Source organism: Bidens hawaiensis, unplaced genomic scaffold, assembly GCF_021521415.1.
Source record: "Bidens hawaiensis isolate Kalapana, Puna unplaced genomic scaffold, B.hawaiensis_p1.1 tig00002525_1, whole genome shotgun sequence".
In the NCBI taxonomy this organism is placed as follows: domain Eukaryota; kingdom Viridiplantae; phylum Streptophyta; class Magnoliopsida; order Asterales; family Asteraceae; genus Bidens; species Bidens hawaiensis.
The window spans coordinates 841,889-853,539 of NW_027491138.1; positions in this window are offsets into that span (position 1 = coordinate 841,889).

An 11,651-nucleotide genomic window follows, 5' to 3' on the forward strand; every position below is an offset into this window, starting at 1 on the left:
TTCCCCTTTTTCTAGGGATTGTGTTCCCTAGGGTTTCTCTATAAATAATAATGTTATTTTCCTAACACTACACACACAAAACACTTAAACTCTCCTATTCTCTCTTGCTCCTTGCTCTCTCTGCCGTCCTCCTCTCTGCCTCCGTCTTCCTCCATGTTCTGCCCTGCTTTTCCGGTAATATATATTATATATAATAATTTACTTATTAATTATGCTAACTTATAATCAAGACTTAAAACAAATCATTAAAACAATAATCTTTAATTATAGGTTAACTTGTGCTTGTTTAAAGTTGGTTCTTGCTTTATCTTTCACCGCATCGTTTATCAAGTGAGTAATCTCGTACCTAATCCCTTTTTATTTTTAATGTTTTGGGATGTTCATGTGTTCGTACAAACTTGAGTCTTAAACTTGTTTATAAACTTTAGTCGCGCAGTATCCCATGTGTTGAGGACGTTTACTTGGCTGTTTATTTGTATGTGTGTATCATTAACCGCTTTGTTCGGCCTATTCCGAAGTTTTCATGGATCCATTAGATGAACACGGGAGACCTATCGTTTACGGTTTTCTTTGTTTACACTTGCACAGATGTTTTCTCGTTTTTGTGCTCATTTGGGAGCACGGATTGAACTATGAGCTATGATCTATTTAGGCTTGATCACAATCTGATTACACCCTTGTTAAACACCAGACATACACGTGTTGCGCGCAGATTTATGGTTATCTATGTATTGTATTAAACTTGATTTCTCACCAACACGCAAGTGTTTGACGTTTATTTTAACACATGTTCAGGTTTGCTGTAGCTGTTTTTGGAGCTTGTGGACACGTAGAAAGTTTTCTTTATTTTGGACCTAGATTAAAATGTATCAAGACAAGTTTTTGCTGTTCGAATATTATGATTTATAATATATTGATTTATGATGATTTATGTTATCTTATGTCTACTTTGCGCGTGCGCGAATGAATGTATTTATTAAATATTGACACCCAATAGTGTCACGAGTAATGAAACAATATGTGGCGCCCCGATGTATAATCCGCCTTTGGTCGGGGTGTTACAGATTGGTATCAGAGCTCGTTGACTTTAGGATAGGTGGTTAGACGTAACGGCCTAGAATACCTAAGAGTCCCTTCTCGCGCATGAGAGAAATCTCATGTTTGCGCGCTTATTGTTAATTACTCGTTATTTATGAATATGCTCGCGCCTGCGCAGTATATGATTTTATGTTTTATTCCGCGATATTTCGATTTTGTTGAATTTCGATTTTTATTGATTTTACTTACATATTCGTTTGTTGGATTTGAAAATCCGAGAAGTCATGGTGATACATGAATAGTTGATTTTCAATTTCCATTTACGATTATGTTCTGAGGTTGGAGACTTGAAAAGTCATGGTGATACATGAATTGTCAACCTCCAATACTCATTTTCTTGTATATTTTATATTGAAGATTGAAAAGTCATGGTGATACATGAATCGTCAATCTCCAATACTCGTTTGCTCGTATATTTTGAATTGGGAATTCGGAAAGTCATGGTGATACATGAATTGTCGATTCTTGATTCGAATTTGTTACCTTTATTAAGTCTGCATTTTGGGTCATTTATTTTACTTTAACTTTTGACAGTAACTGACTCCGTGAATCCAAGCTTTTCGAGGTTATACTTTGCGCTAAAACCAAGATATTAACTAAAATTAAAACTTTTATAGAATGCCTCCGCTATCAGCTCGCCATCTTAGGAAGAAGGAAGCCGCGCGCAGACGTTCGCAGCAACGTTCCCAGGAAATGGCCGCCGCAATAGCCCAAGCCTTAAACCAAAACAATGCTAACACCTCTGGTTACAACATTAAGTCCTTTAACGCGGGTAACCCTCCAAAGTTCACAGGCCTTGAGGGAGCCACCGTGATGCTCCAGTGGCTTGAGAAAATAGAAAACACTTTCCTCCACACCCAATGCCCCTCAGACAGACGAACCCTATATGCCTCCAGTGTCCTAGAAGCAAGGGCGCTTACATGGTGGAATGGAGTAGCTCATGCGCGTGGCGCAGAAGCTGCTTCCAGCATGCTCTGGGAGGAATTTAAGGATCTCTTGACGCGAGAATTCTGCCCTCCCAACGAAGTTAAGCGCCTGGAGGAAGAATTTTGGAATCTTAAGCAGTACAGTGGCGAAGCGCGCGAGTACGCGACGCGCTTCCATGAACTAAGTTTGCTTGTCCCTCACCTTGTTACCCCTTCCCGCCGAGCCATAGAGAAATTCCTTGGGGGTCTCCCCATGGAAATTCAAGATTCTGTATGGGCCAGAAACCCAGTAACCCTCTCTGACGCCATTGAGTTGGCCGCTGTGCTCAGCGACAACCATGTCAGAGCAGGAACCCTGTTCCTGCGGGGAACAGAAAAGACCAAACCCACCAAGACTGTCCCTGAACCAACAGAAACCAAACCAGAACCCTCAAACCGTAACAACCTCAATCGCATGCGCAAAGCCTATGCGCTTACCTACCCGCCCATTGTCCAGCAACCCATCTACCAACCTCCAGTTTACGCGCCTAACCCACTGTCAACCTACCCAACACCTCCTGTAGTCCACAACTATGCCTTAACCAATCCAGCACTCCCTGCCCCGCCACCTAAGAAACCTTACACAGGAACCCAACCCTTTTGCCCAACCTGTAGACTTCACCACCCAACCCAAACCCCGTGTCGACAATGTAACCGATGTGGCCGCGTTGGTCACTCTGCCGAATACTGTAGAGTCCCTCCCGCCAACCCAATTGCGCCGACACCACCAGTCTACCCGCAGAACCCACAACCAACCTACCAAAACCCACGACCCAGATCGTGCTTTAACTGCGGTGATCCCAGTCATTTCCGGAACGCATGCCCGAGGCTACAAGTTCAGATTACGCAAGCGAATCCGGTGAACCAGATTTCGAACCAAGTGACACGCGGACGAGCTTTTAACATAACCGCGCACCAAGCGCAAGCGAATAATGACGTAGTTAATGGTACATTTTTGCTTAACGGATTTTATGCGTCTGTACTTTTTGATACTGGCGCCGATCGAAGTTTTATTTCTCGCGCGTTTGAGCAGAAGCTTGCGCGACCGCGCGATAACTTAAAAGAAAATTTTTCAGTTGAATTGGCTAATGGCGAAACTATTTTAATTAACTCAGTGATTAAAGATTGCACGCTTAACCTTAACGAAAACGATTTTCTAATCGACCTCATCCCCATGCCTCTTGGAAGCTTTGATGTTATTATTGGTATGGACTGGCTCTCGAAGAATCGCGCCGAAGTTATTTGCGCCAAGAAGTTGATTCGCATTCCTCGAGAAAATGGTGATCTTCACATCTACGGCGAAAAACCCTCCCGCGGTCTTAAACTTATGTCTTGCGCCGAAGCCCGAAGACTCATGCGGAAAAAGGTGTATTGCATTCTTAGCCCATGTGGTTAAACCTGCTGAAGAAAAGAAGAAGCTTCGCGATATCCCTGTTGTGCGTGATTTCCCTGAAGTTTTTCCTGATGATCTTCCTGGTATCCCTCCCGCTCGTGAAGTCGAGTTCCGTATTGATCTTGTCCCTGGTGCCTCCCCCGTAGCCAAATCTCCTTACCGTCTTGCGCCCGCTGAGATGCAAGAATTGGCAAGCCAACTTCAAGAGTTGACTGCTAAAGGATTCATCCGCCCTAGCTCTTCGCCTGGGGTGCTCCGGTGTTGTTCGTTAAAAAGAAAGATGGATCGTTTCGCATGTGTATTGATTACCGCGAGTTGAACAAACTCACCATTAAAAACCGGTATCCCTTGCCGCGCATTGACGACCTCTTTGATCAACTCCAAGGTGCCTCTTGTTTTTCTAAGATTGATCTCCGCTCTGGCTATCACCAGTTGCGCATCCGCGATGAAGATGTTCCGAAGACTGCTTTTCGAACTCGTTATGGCCATTTTGAATTCTTGGTCATGTCCTTCGGTTTAACCAACGCACCCGCCGTTTTCATGGATCTAATGAATCGGGTGTGTAGGCCTTTCTTGGATAAATTCGTGATTGTGTTTGTCGATGACGTTCTGATTTATTCTAAGACCAAGGCCGAGCATGAGCAACATCTCCGATTGGTATTGCAAAAGCTTCGAACCGAGCAGCTCTTTGCCAAGCTCTCCAAGTGTGAATTCTGGTCTGATGAAGTACAGTTTCTTGGCCATGTTGTGAACAAGATGGGTATTCATGTCGACCCATCCAAAATTGAAGCAATCAAGAACTGGATTACGCCACCACTCCTTCCGAGATCCGTTCCTTTCTGGGCTTAGCTGGTTATTACCGGCGCTTCATTTCGAACTTCTCGAAGATCGCATTGCCTTTAACAGCTCTAACGCACAAAGGTAAACCATATATTTGGGGCTCGAAGCAAGAAGAAGCCTTTCTAACGCTCAAGCGTTTGTTGTGTGAAGCTCCTGTCCTTGCGCTACCTGAGGGTAATGATGATTTTGTCGTGTACTGCGATGCCTCCAACCAAGGTCTCGGTTGTGTTCTTATGCAACGAGGCAAGGTTATCGCTTACGCATCGAGGCAACTTAAGGTTCATGAAAAGAATTATACAACTCACGACCTCGAACTAGGCGCAGTTGTTTTTGCCTTGAAGATCTGGAGACACTACCTTTATGGTACTAAGTGTATCCTCTACACTGACCATAAAAGCCTTCAGCATATCTTTGATCAGAAGGAACTTAACATGAGGCAACGCCGATGGAACGAACTCATCAGCGATTACGATTGTGAGATCTGGTATCATCCTGGTAAGGCTAATGTGGTAGCCGATGCGCTCAGCCGAAAACCCTGCCAGCTTAACTGTATCTTGCCGCGCACGCAGCTTCACTTCGCGCCGATTCAAAGCAACCTTGAATCGCGTATTCGTGACGCGCAGCGCGCATCCATCAGTAATGGTAACCTTCGCGCCGAGTTAGCGTGTGGCGCGGAAGCGCATTTTGTTTCTAATCTGAGTGGAATTCTCAGCTATCTCAATCGCATCTGGATTCCCTTTGATGGGAATCTTCGCGTTGATATCCTGAGTGAAGCGCATAAATCTCGGTATTCTATTCATCCCGGCGCTGATAAGATGTACAAGGATTTGCGCATTACTTATTGGTGGCCCGGTATGAAAAAGGATATTGCTGTGTTCGTAGCTAAATGCCTGACTTGTTCTAAGGTAAAAGCTGAACATCAACGCCCATCTGGTTTGCTCGAACAACCAGAAATTCCTACGTGGAAATGGGAATGTGTAGCGATGGACTTCATTACCAAGTTACCTTTGACAGCAAGCAAACATGATAGCATTTGGGTAATAGTGGATCGTTTGACTAAGTCTGCTCACTTTCTGCCCATTCGTGAAAACTACCGTGTTGAGCAACTCGCGCAGCTTTATGTCAAGGAAATTGTCTGCCGCCATGGTACTCCTTTGAGCATCATATCCGATCGCGATGGCCGTTTTATATCTCGCTTTTGGAAATCTCTCCAATCTGCGCTAGGAACTCGCTTGGACATGAGTACGGCATATCATCCTCAGACTGACGGTCAGTCTGAGCGAACTATTCAAACTCTTGAGGATATGCTCCGATCTTGTGTTCTTGATTTTGGAGGTAATTGGGATTCACACCTGCCTTTGATTGAGTTCTCTTATAATAACAGCTATCATTCCAGTATCGGTATGGCCCCATTTGAAGCACTTTACGGTCATAAGTGCCGCTCCCCGATTTGTTGGAGCGAAGTGGGTGAAACTCAAATCACAGGACCCGAACTTGTTCAAGAGACAACCGATAAAATCGCCAAGATCCGTGATCATCTGCTGACTGCCAGAAGCCGACAGAAGAGTTACGCAGATCGTAGGCGGAAGCCTCTCGAATTTCAAGTTGGTGATCTTGTTCTCCTCAAAGTGTCGCCCTGGAAGGGTGTTGTCCGCTTTGGGAAGAAAGGTAAGCTTGCTCCTCGTTATGTTGGACCATTTAAGATTCTCGCGCGTGTAGGAAAAGTTGCCTACAGACTTGACCTGCCGCCCGCGCTCAGTAATGTGCATCCAACGTTCCATGTATCCAATCTAAATAAGTGTTTAGCTGACGAGAACCTTCACATTCCACTTGATGAAGTTCAAGTTGATGCATCCATGCATTTCGTTGAGAAGCCTGTTGAGATTATGGATCGCGAGGTTAAGCAAACCAAGCGCAGTCGCATCCCTATCGTGAAAGTTCGCTGGGAGTCCAAGCGCGGAGCCGAGTTTACATGGGAAAGGGAAGATCAAATGAAGATCAAGTACCCGCACCTGTTCTTTGCGCAACCTACTTCGAGATAAATTTCGGGACGAAATTTCTTAAAGTAGGGGAGACTGTGACATCTGCCCCGATCCGACCCGACCCAGGTACCCGTTTCTCTGACCCGATCTCTTTCTTTTATGATTTAATATTTATTTATACTTATATTTTACTTTTAATAATAATAATATATTTTCTTTCCCGCCTCCTTCTCTCTCTTTCTTTCCGCCGTCCCGTCTCTCTTCTTCTTCTCTCCGCCTTCTTTTCCCTTTTGTTGCCGTCCCGCCTCTTTCTCTCTCTTGACGTCGTCCCGCCCTTAAGCCTTGTTTCCCTCTTTCTTCTAACTCTTTGCTTGTCCTTTGTTCCTTCCCGCCTAAGGTTGTCTGCGCAGCTCCACGCGCCAGACTCCTTACAAGGAAGCCTGCGTGAAGACCACCTGTTACTGCGATACGCGAGACGAACTGTCCCCGCAGCGCGCTATGGATTTTAGTTCTTCCCGCGGCGTGCTATGGATACCGTTCTTCCCGCGACGCGCTAAGGAATATAGTTCTTCCCGCGACGCGCTTAGAATTGAAGTTCTTCCCGCGGCGCGCTTAGAAATGTAGTTCTTCCCGCGACGCGTTAAGGTTGGTTCTGTCTGCCTTCGCGCTCGCGCTCTCTTGACCTTCTGTGTCTGCCTTCGCGCTCGAAGCTTTCTCGCGCTAACCCTTTGAGTCTTTTCTTCTGTTTTGCCCTGCCGTTTGCTTTTGTGATATCTTACCTTTTGAGCCGTTGACCTAATCTGCTTTATGTCTGAAAAGCCACTTTTGGCGCAGCATGCGCACCAACCCCATTGGTTGGCAGAAAAAGTGACTGACATTATCTTTTGAGATCTGCTTTTCCATGCTTGACCAGTACCTTTATCTGACCCGCCCATGCCTGTTTACTGTTCCCTGTCAGTTCTCTTGTCCCCTGCAGCTGCCATATCTTTTGATATCTTTTGCTTTTGGAATCTTTTGCTTTTTGAGATCTTTTCCCCTTTTTCTAGGGATTGTGTTCCCTAGGGTTTCTCTATAAATAATAATGTTATTTTCCTAACACTACACACACAAAACACTTAAACTCTCCTATTCTCTCTTGCTCCTTGCTCTCTCTGCCGTCCTCCTCTCTGCCTCCGTCTTCCTCCTTGTTCTGCCCTGCTTTTCCGGTAATATATATTATATATAATAATTTACTTATTAATTATGCTAACTTATAATCAAGACTTAAAACAAATCATTAAAACAATAATCTTTAATTATAGGTTAACTTGTGCTTGTTTAAAGTTGGTTCTTGCTTTATCTTTCACCGCATCGTTTATCAAGTGAGTAATCTCGTACCTAATCCCTTTTTATTTTTAATGTTTTGGGATGTTCATGTGTTCGTACAAACTTGAGTCTTAAACTTGTTTATAAACTTTAGTCGCGCAGTATCCCATGTGTTGAGGACGTTTACTTGGCTGTTTATTTGTATGTGTGTATCATTAACCGCTTTGTTCGGCCTATTCCGAAGTTTTCATGGATCCATTAGATGAACACGGGAGACCTATCGTTTACGGTTTTCTTTGTTTACACTTGCACAGATGTTTTCTCGTTTTTGTGCTCATTTGGGAGCACGGATTGAACTATGAGCTATGATCTATTTAGGCTTGATCACAATCTGATTACACCCTTGTTAAACACCAGACATACACGTGTTGCGCGCAGATTTATGGTTATCTATGTATTGTATTAAACTTGATTTCTCACCAACACGCAAGTGTTTGACGTTTATTTTAACACATGTTCAGGTTTGCTGTAGCTGTTTTTGGAGCTTGTGGACACGTAGGAAGTTTTCTTTATTTTGGACCTAGATTAAAATGTATCAAGACAAGTTTTTGCTGTTCGAATATTATGATTTATAATATATTGATTTATGATGATTTATGTTATCTTATGTTTACTTTGCGCGTGCGCGAATGAATGTATTTATTAAATATTGACACCCAATAGTGTCACGAGTAATGAAACAATATGTGGCGCCCCGATGTATAATACGCCTTTGGTCGGGGTGTTACAGGTTTTTCATTTCTCCGGTCTCGGCCGGTTGAAATGTCGGGCTAGTAAGGCAAGGTTACATGGAGGACTTTGTAGTCCTTGTTTATATGTTTAACAAATTTAACCATATAACTTGTTATACTTGCTTAACTTCTACATATTTTAGTTTATTGTTCATATTTGTCAAGTTCCATGGTATTGGGTATGTGGTGACTAGCCTCGGTTTCATCCCGAGTTGAGAACTGAACCAAAAACCGAACTTTTGTTTAAAAGCATTATTGTAACTTTTTGAATGTAAAACTTGAGTATTATTATTTATAAGTTATTTTACAAGTTCCGCAAGGTAATTGGGTATGTGGTAACCATCCTCGGTCTTATTCCGAGTCAATGACCGAACCAAAAACCGAACTTTTGTTTAAAAGCTTTATTGTTAACTTTTTGAATGTAAAACTTGAGTATTATTATTTATAAGTTATTTTACAAGTTCCATGGTAATTGGGTATGTGGTGTAACACCCCGACCAAAGGCGGATTATACATCGGGGCGCCACATATTGTTTCATTACTCGTGACACTATTGGGTGTCAATATTTAATAAATACATTCATTCGCGCACGCGCAGAGTAAACATAAAGCAACAAAAACCAATATATTATAAATCATAATATTCGAACAGCAATAACTTGTCTTGATACATTTTAATCTAGGTCCAAAATAAAGAAAACTTCCTACGTGTCCTCGAACTCCAAAACAGCTACTGCAAACCTGAACATGTGTTAAAATAAACGTCAAACACTTGCGTGTTGGTGAGAAATCAAGTTTAATACAATACATAGATAACAATAAATCTGCGCGCAACATGTGTATGTCTGGTTTTCAACAAGGGTGTAATCTGATCGGGACCAACTCTAAGAGACAAGACTGCCAGTGCTCACAATTGAGCTCACAAACAAGACTAACTGTGCATGTGTAAACAAAAGAGAAAATCATAAACGAATGTTCTCCCGTGTTCATCTAATGGTACCATGAAAACTGCGGAATAGACCGTCAATACGGTTAATGATCCACACATACAAATAAACAGCCAAGTCTACGTCCTCAACACATGGGATACTGCGCGACTAAAGTTCATAAACAGTTTAAGACTCAAGTTTTGTATGAACACATGAACATCCCAAAGCATTTAAAATAAAAAGGGATTAGATACGAGATAACTCACTTGATAAACGATGCGGTGTAAGATAAAGCAAGAACCAACTTTAAACAAGCACAAGTTAACCTATAAATAAGATTATTGTTTTAATGATTTGTTTTAAGTCTTGATTATAAGTTAGCATAATTAATAAGTAAATTATTATATATAATATATATATATTACCGGAAAAGCAGGGCAGAACAGGGAGGAAGACGGAGGCAGAGAGGAAGACGGCAGAGAGAGCAAGGAGCAAGAGAACAGGAGAGATTAAGTGTTTTGTGTGTGTAGTGTTGAAATATTATTATTATTTATAGGAAAACCCTAGGAGACATAATCCCTAGAAAAGGGGAAAGGATCTTTAACAGGATCAAGCAAAAGATATCAAAAAGCATACGAATCCAAAAGCAAAAGATATGGAAAGATATGGCAGCTGCAGAGGCAAGATAAAGCTGTCAGGGAACAGTAAAAAAGGCATGGGCGGTTCAGATAAAGGTGCAGGTCAGGCATGGAAAAAGCAGATCTCCAAAGATAATGTCAGTCACTTTTTCTGCCAACCAATGGGGTTGGTGCGCATGCTGCGCCGAAAGTAACTTTTCAGACATAAAGCAGATTAGGTCAACAGCACAAAAGATAAGACAACACAAAAGCAAACGGCTAGATTAAACAGAAGAAAACTCAAAGGGTTTAGCGCGAGGAGGCTCGAGCGCGAAGGCAAAAGTGCGCGAGCGCGAAGGCAGACAGAACCAACCTTAACGCGTCGCGGAAAGAACTACATTTCTAAGCGCGCCGCGGGAAGAATCACATTTCTTAGCGCGCCGCGGGAGGAACTAAAATTCCTAGCGCGCCGCGGGAAGAACTATAATTCTTCGCGCGTCGAGGGATGAACTACGATTCTTAGCGCGCTGCGAGAAGAACTACAAATCCTTAGCGCGTCGCGGGAAGAACTACCGTTCTTAGCGCGCTGCGAGAAGAATTACCATTCTTAGCGCGCTGCGAGAAGAGTTCGTCTCGCGTATCGCTGTAACAGGTGGTCTTCACGCAGGATTCCTTGCAAGGGAGTCTGGCGCGTGGAGCTGCACAGACAACCTTAGGCGGGAAGGAACAAAGGACAAGCAAAGAGTTAGAAGAAAGAGGGAAACAAGGCTTAAGGGCGGGACGGCGACAAGAGGGAAAAGAAGGCGGAAAGAGAGAAGGAAGGGGGAGGGGACGGCGGAAAGAAAGAGAGAGAAAAAGGCGGGAAGGAAAATATATATTATTATTAAAAGTAAAATATAAGTATAAATAAATATTAAATCATAAAAGAAAGAGATCGGATAAGAGAAACGGGTACCTGGGTCGGGTCGGATCAGGGCAGATGTCACAGTCTCCCCTACTTTAAGAAATTTCGTCCCGAAATTTATCTCGAAGTAGGTTGCGCAGAGAACAGGTGCGGGTACTTGATCTTCATTTGATCTTCCCTTTCCCATGTAAACTCGGCTCCGCGCTTGGACTCCCAGCGAACTTTCACGATAGGGATACGACTGCGCTTGGTTTGCTTAACCTCGCGATCCATAATCTCAACAGGCTTCTCAACGAAATGCATAGATTCATCAACTTGAACTTCATCGAGTGAAATGTGAAGGTTCTCGTCAGCTAAACACTTCTTGAGATTGGATACATGGAACGTTGGATGCACATTACTGAGCGCGGGCGGCAGGTCAAGTCTGTAGGCAACTTTCCCTACACGCGCGAGAATCTTAAATGGTCCAACATATCGAGGAGCAAGCTTACCTTTCTTCCCAAAGCGGACAACACCCCTCCAGGGCGACACTTTGAGGAGAACAAGATCACCAACTTGAAATTCGAGAGGCTTCCGCCTACGATCTGCGTAACTCTTCTGTCGGCTTCTGGCAGTCAGCAGATGATCACGGATCTTGGCGATTTTATCGGTTTGTCTCTTGAACAAGTTCGGGTCCTGTGATTTGAGCTTCTCCCACTTCGCTCCAACAAATCGGGGAGCGGCACTTACGACCGTAAAGTGCTTCAAATGGGGCCATACCAATACTGGAATGATAGCTGTTATTATAAGAGAACTCAATCAAAGGCAGGTGCGAATCCCAATTACCT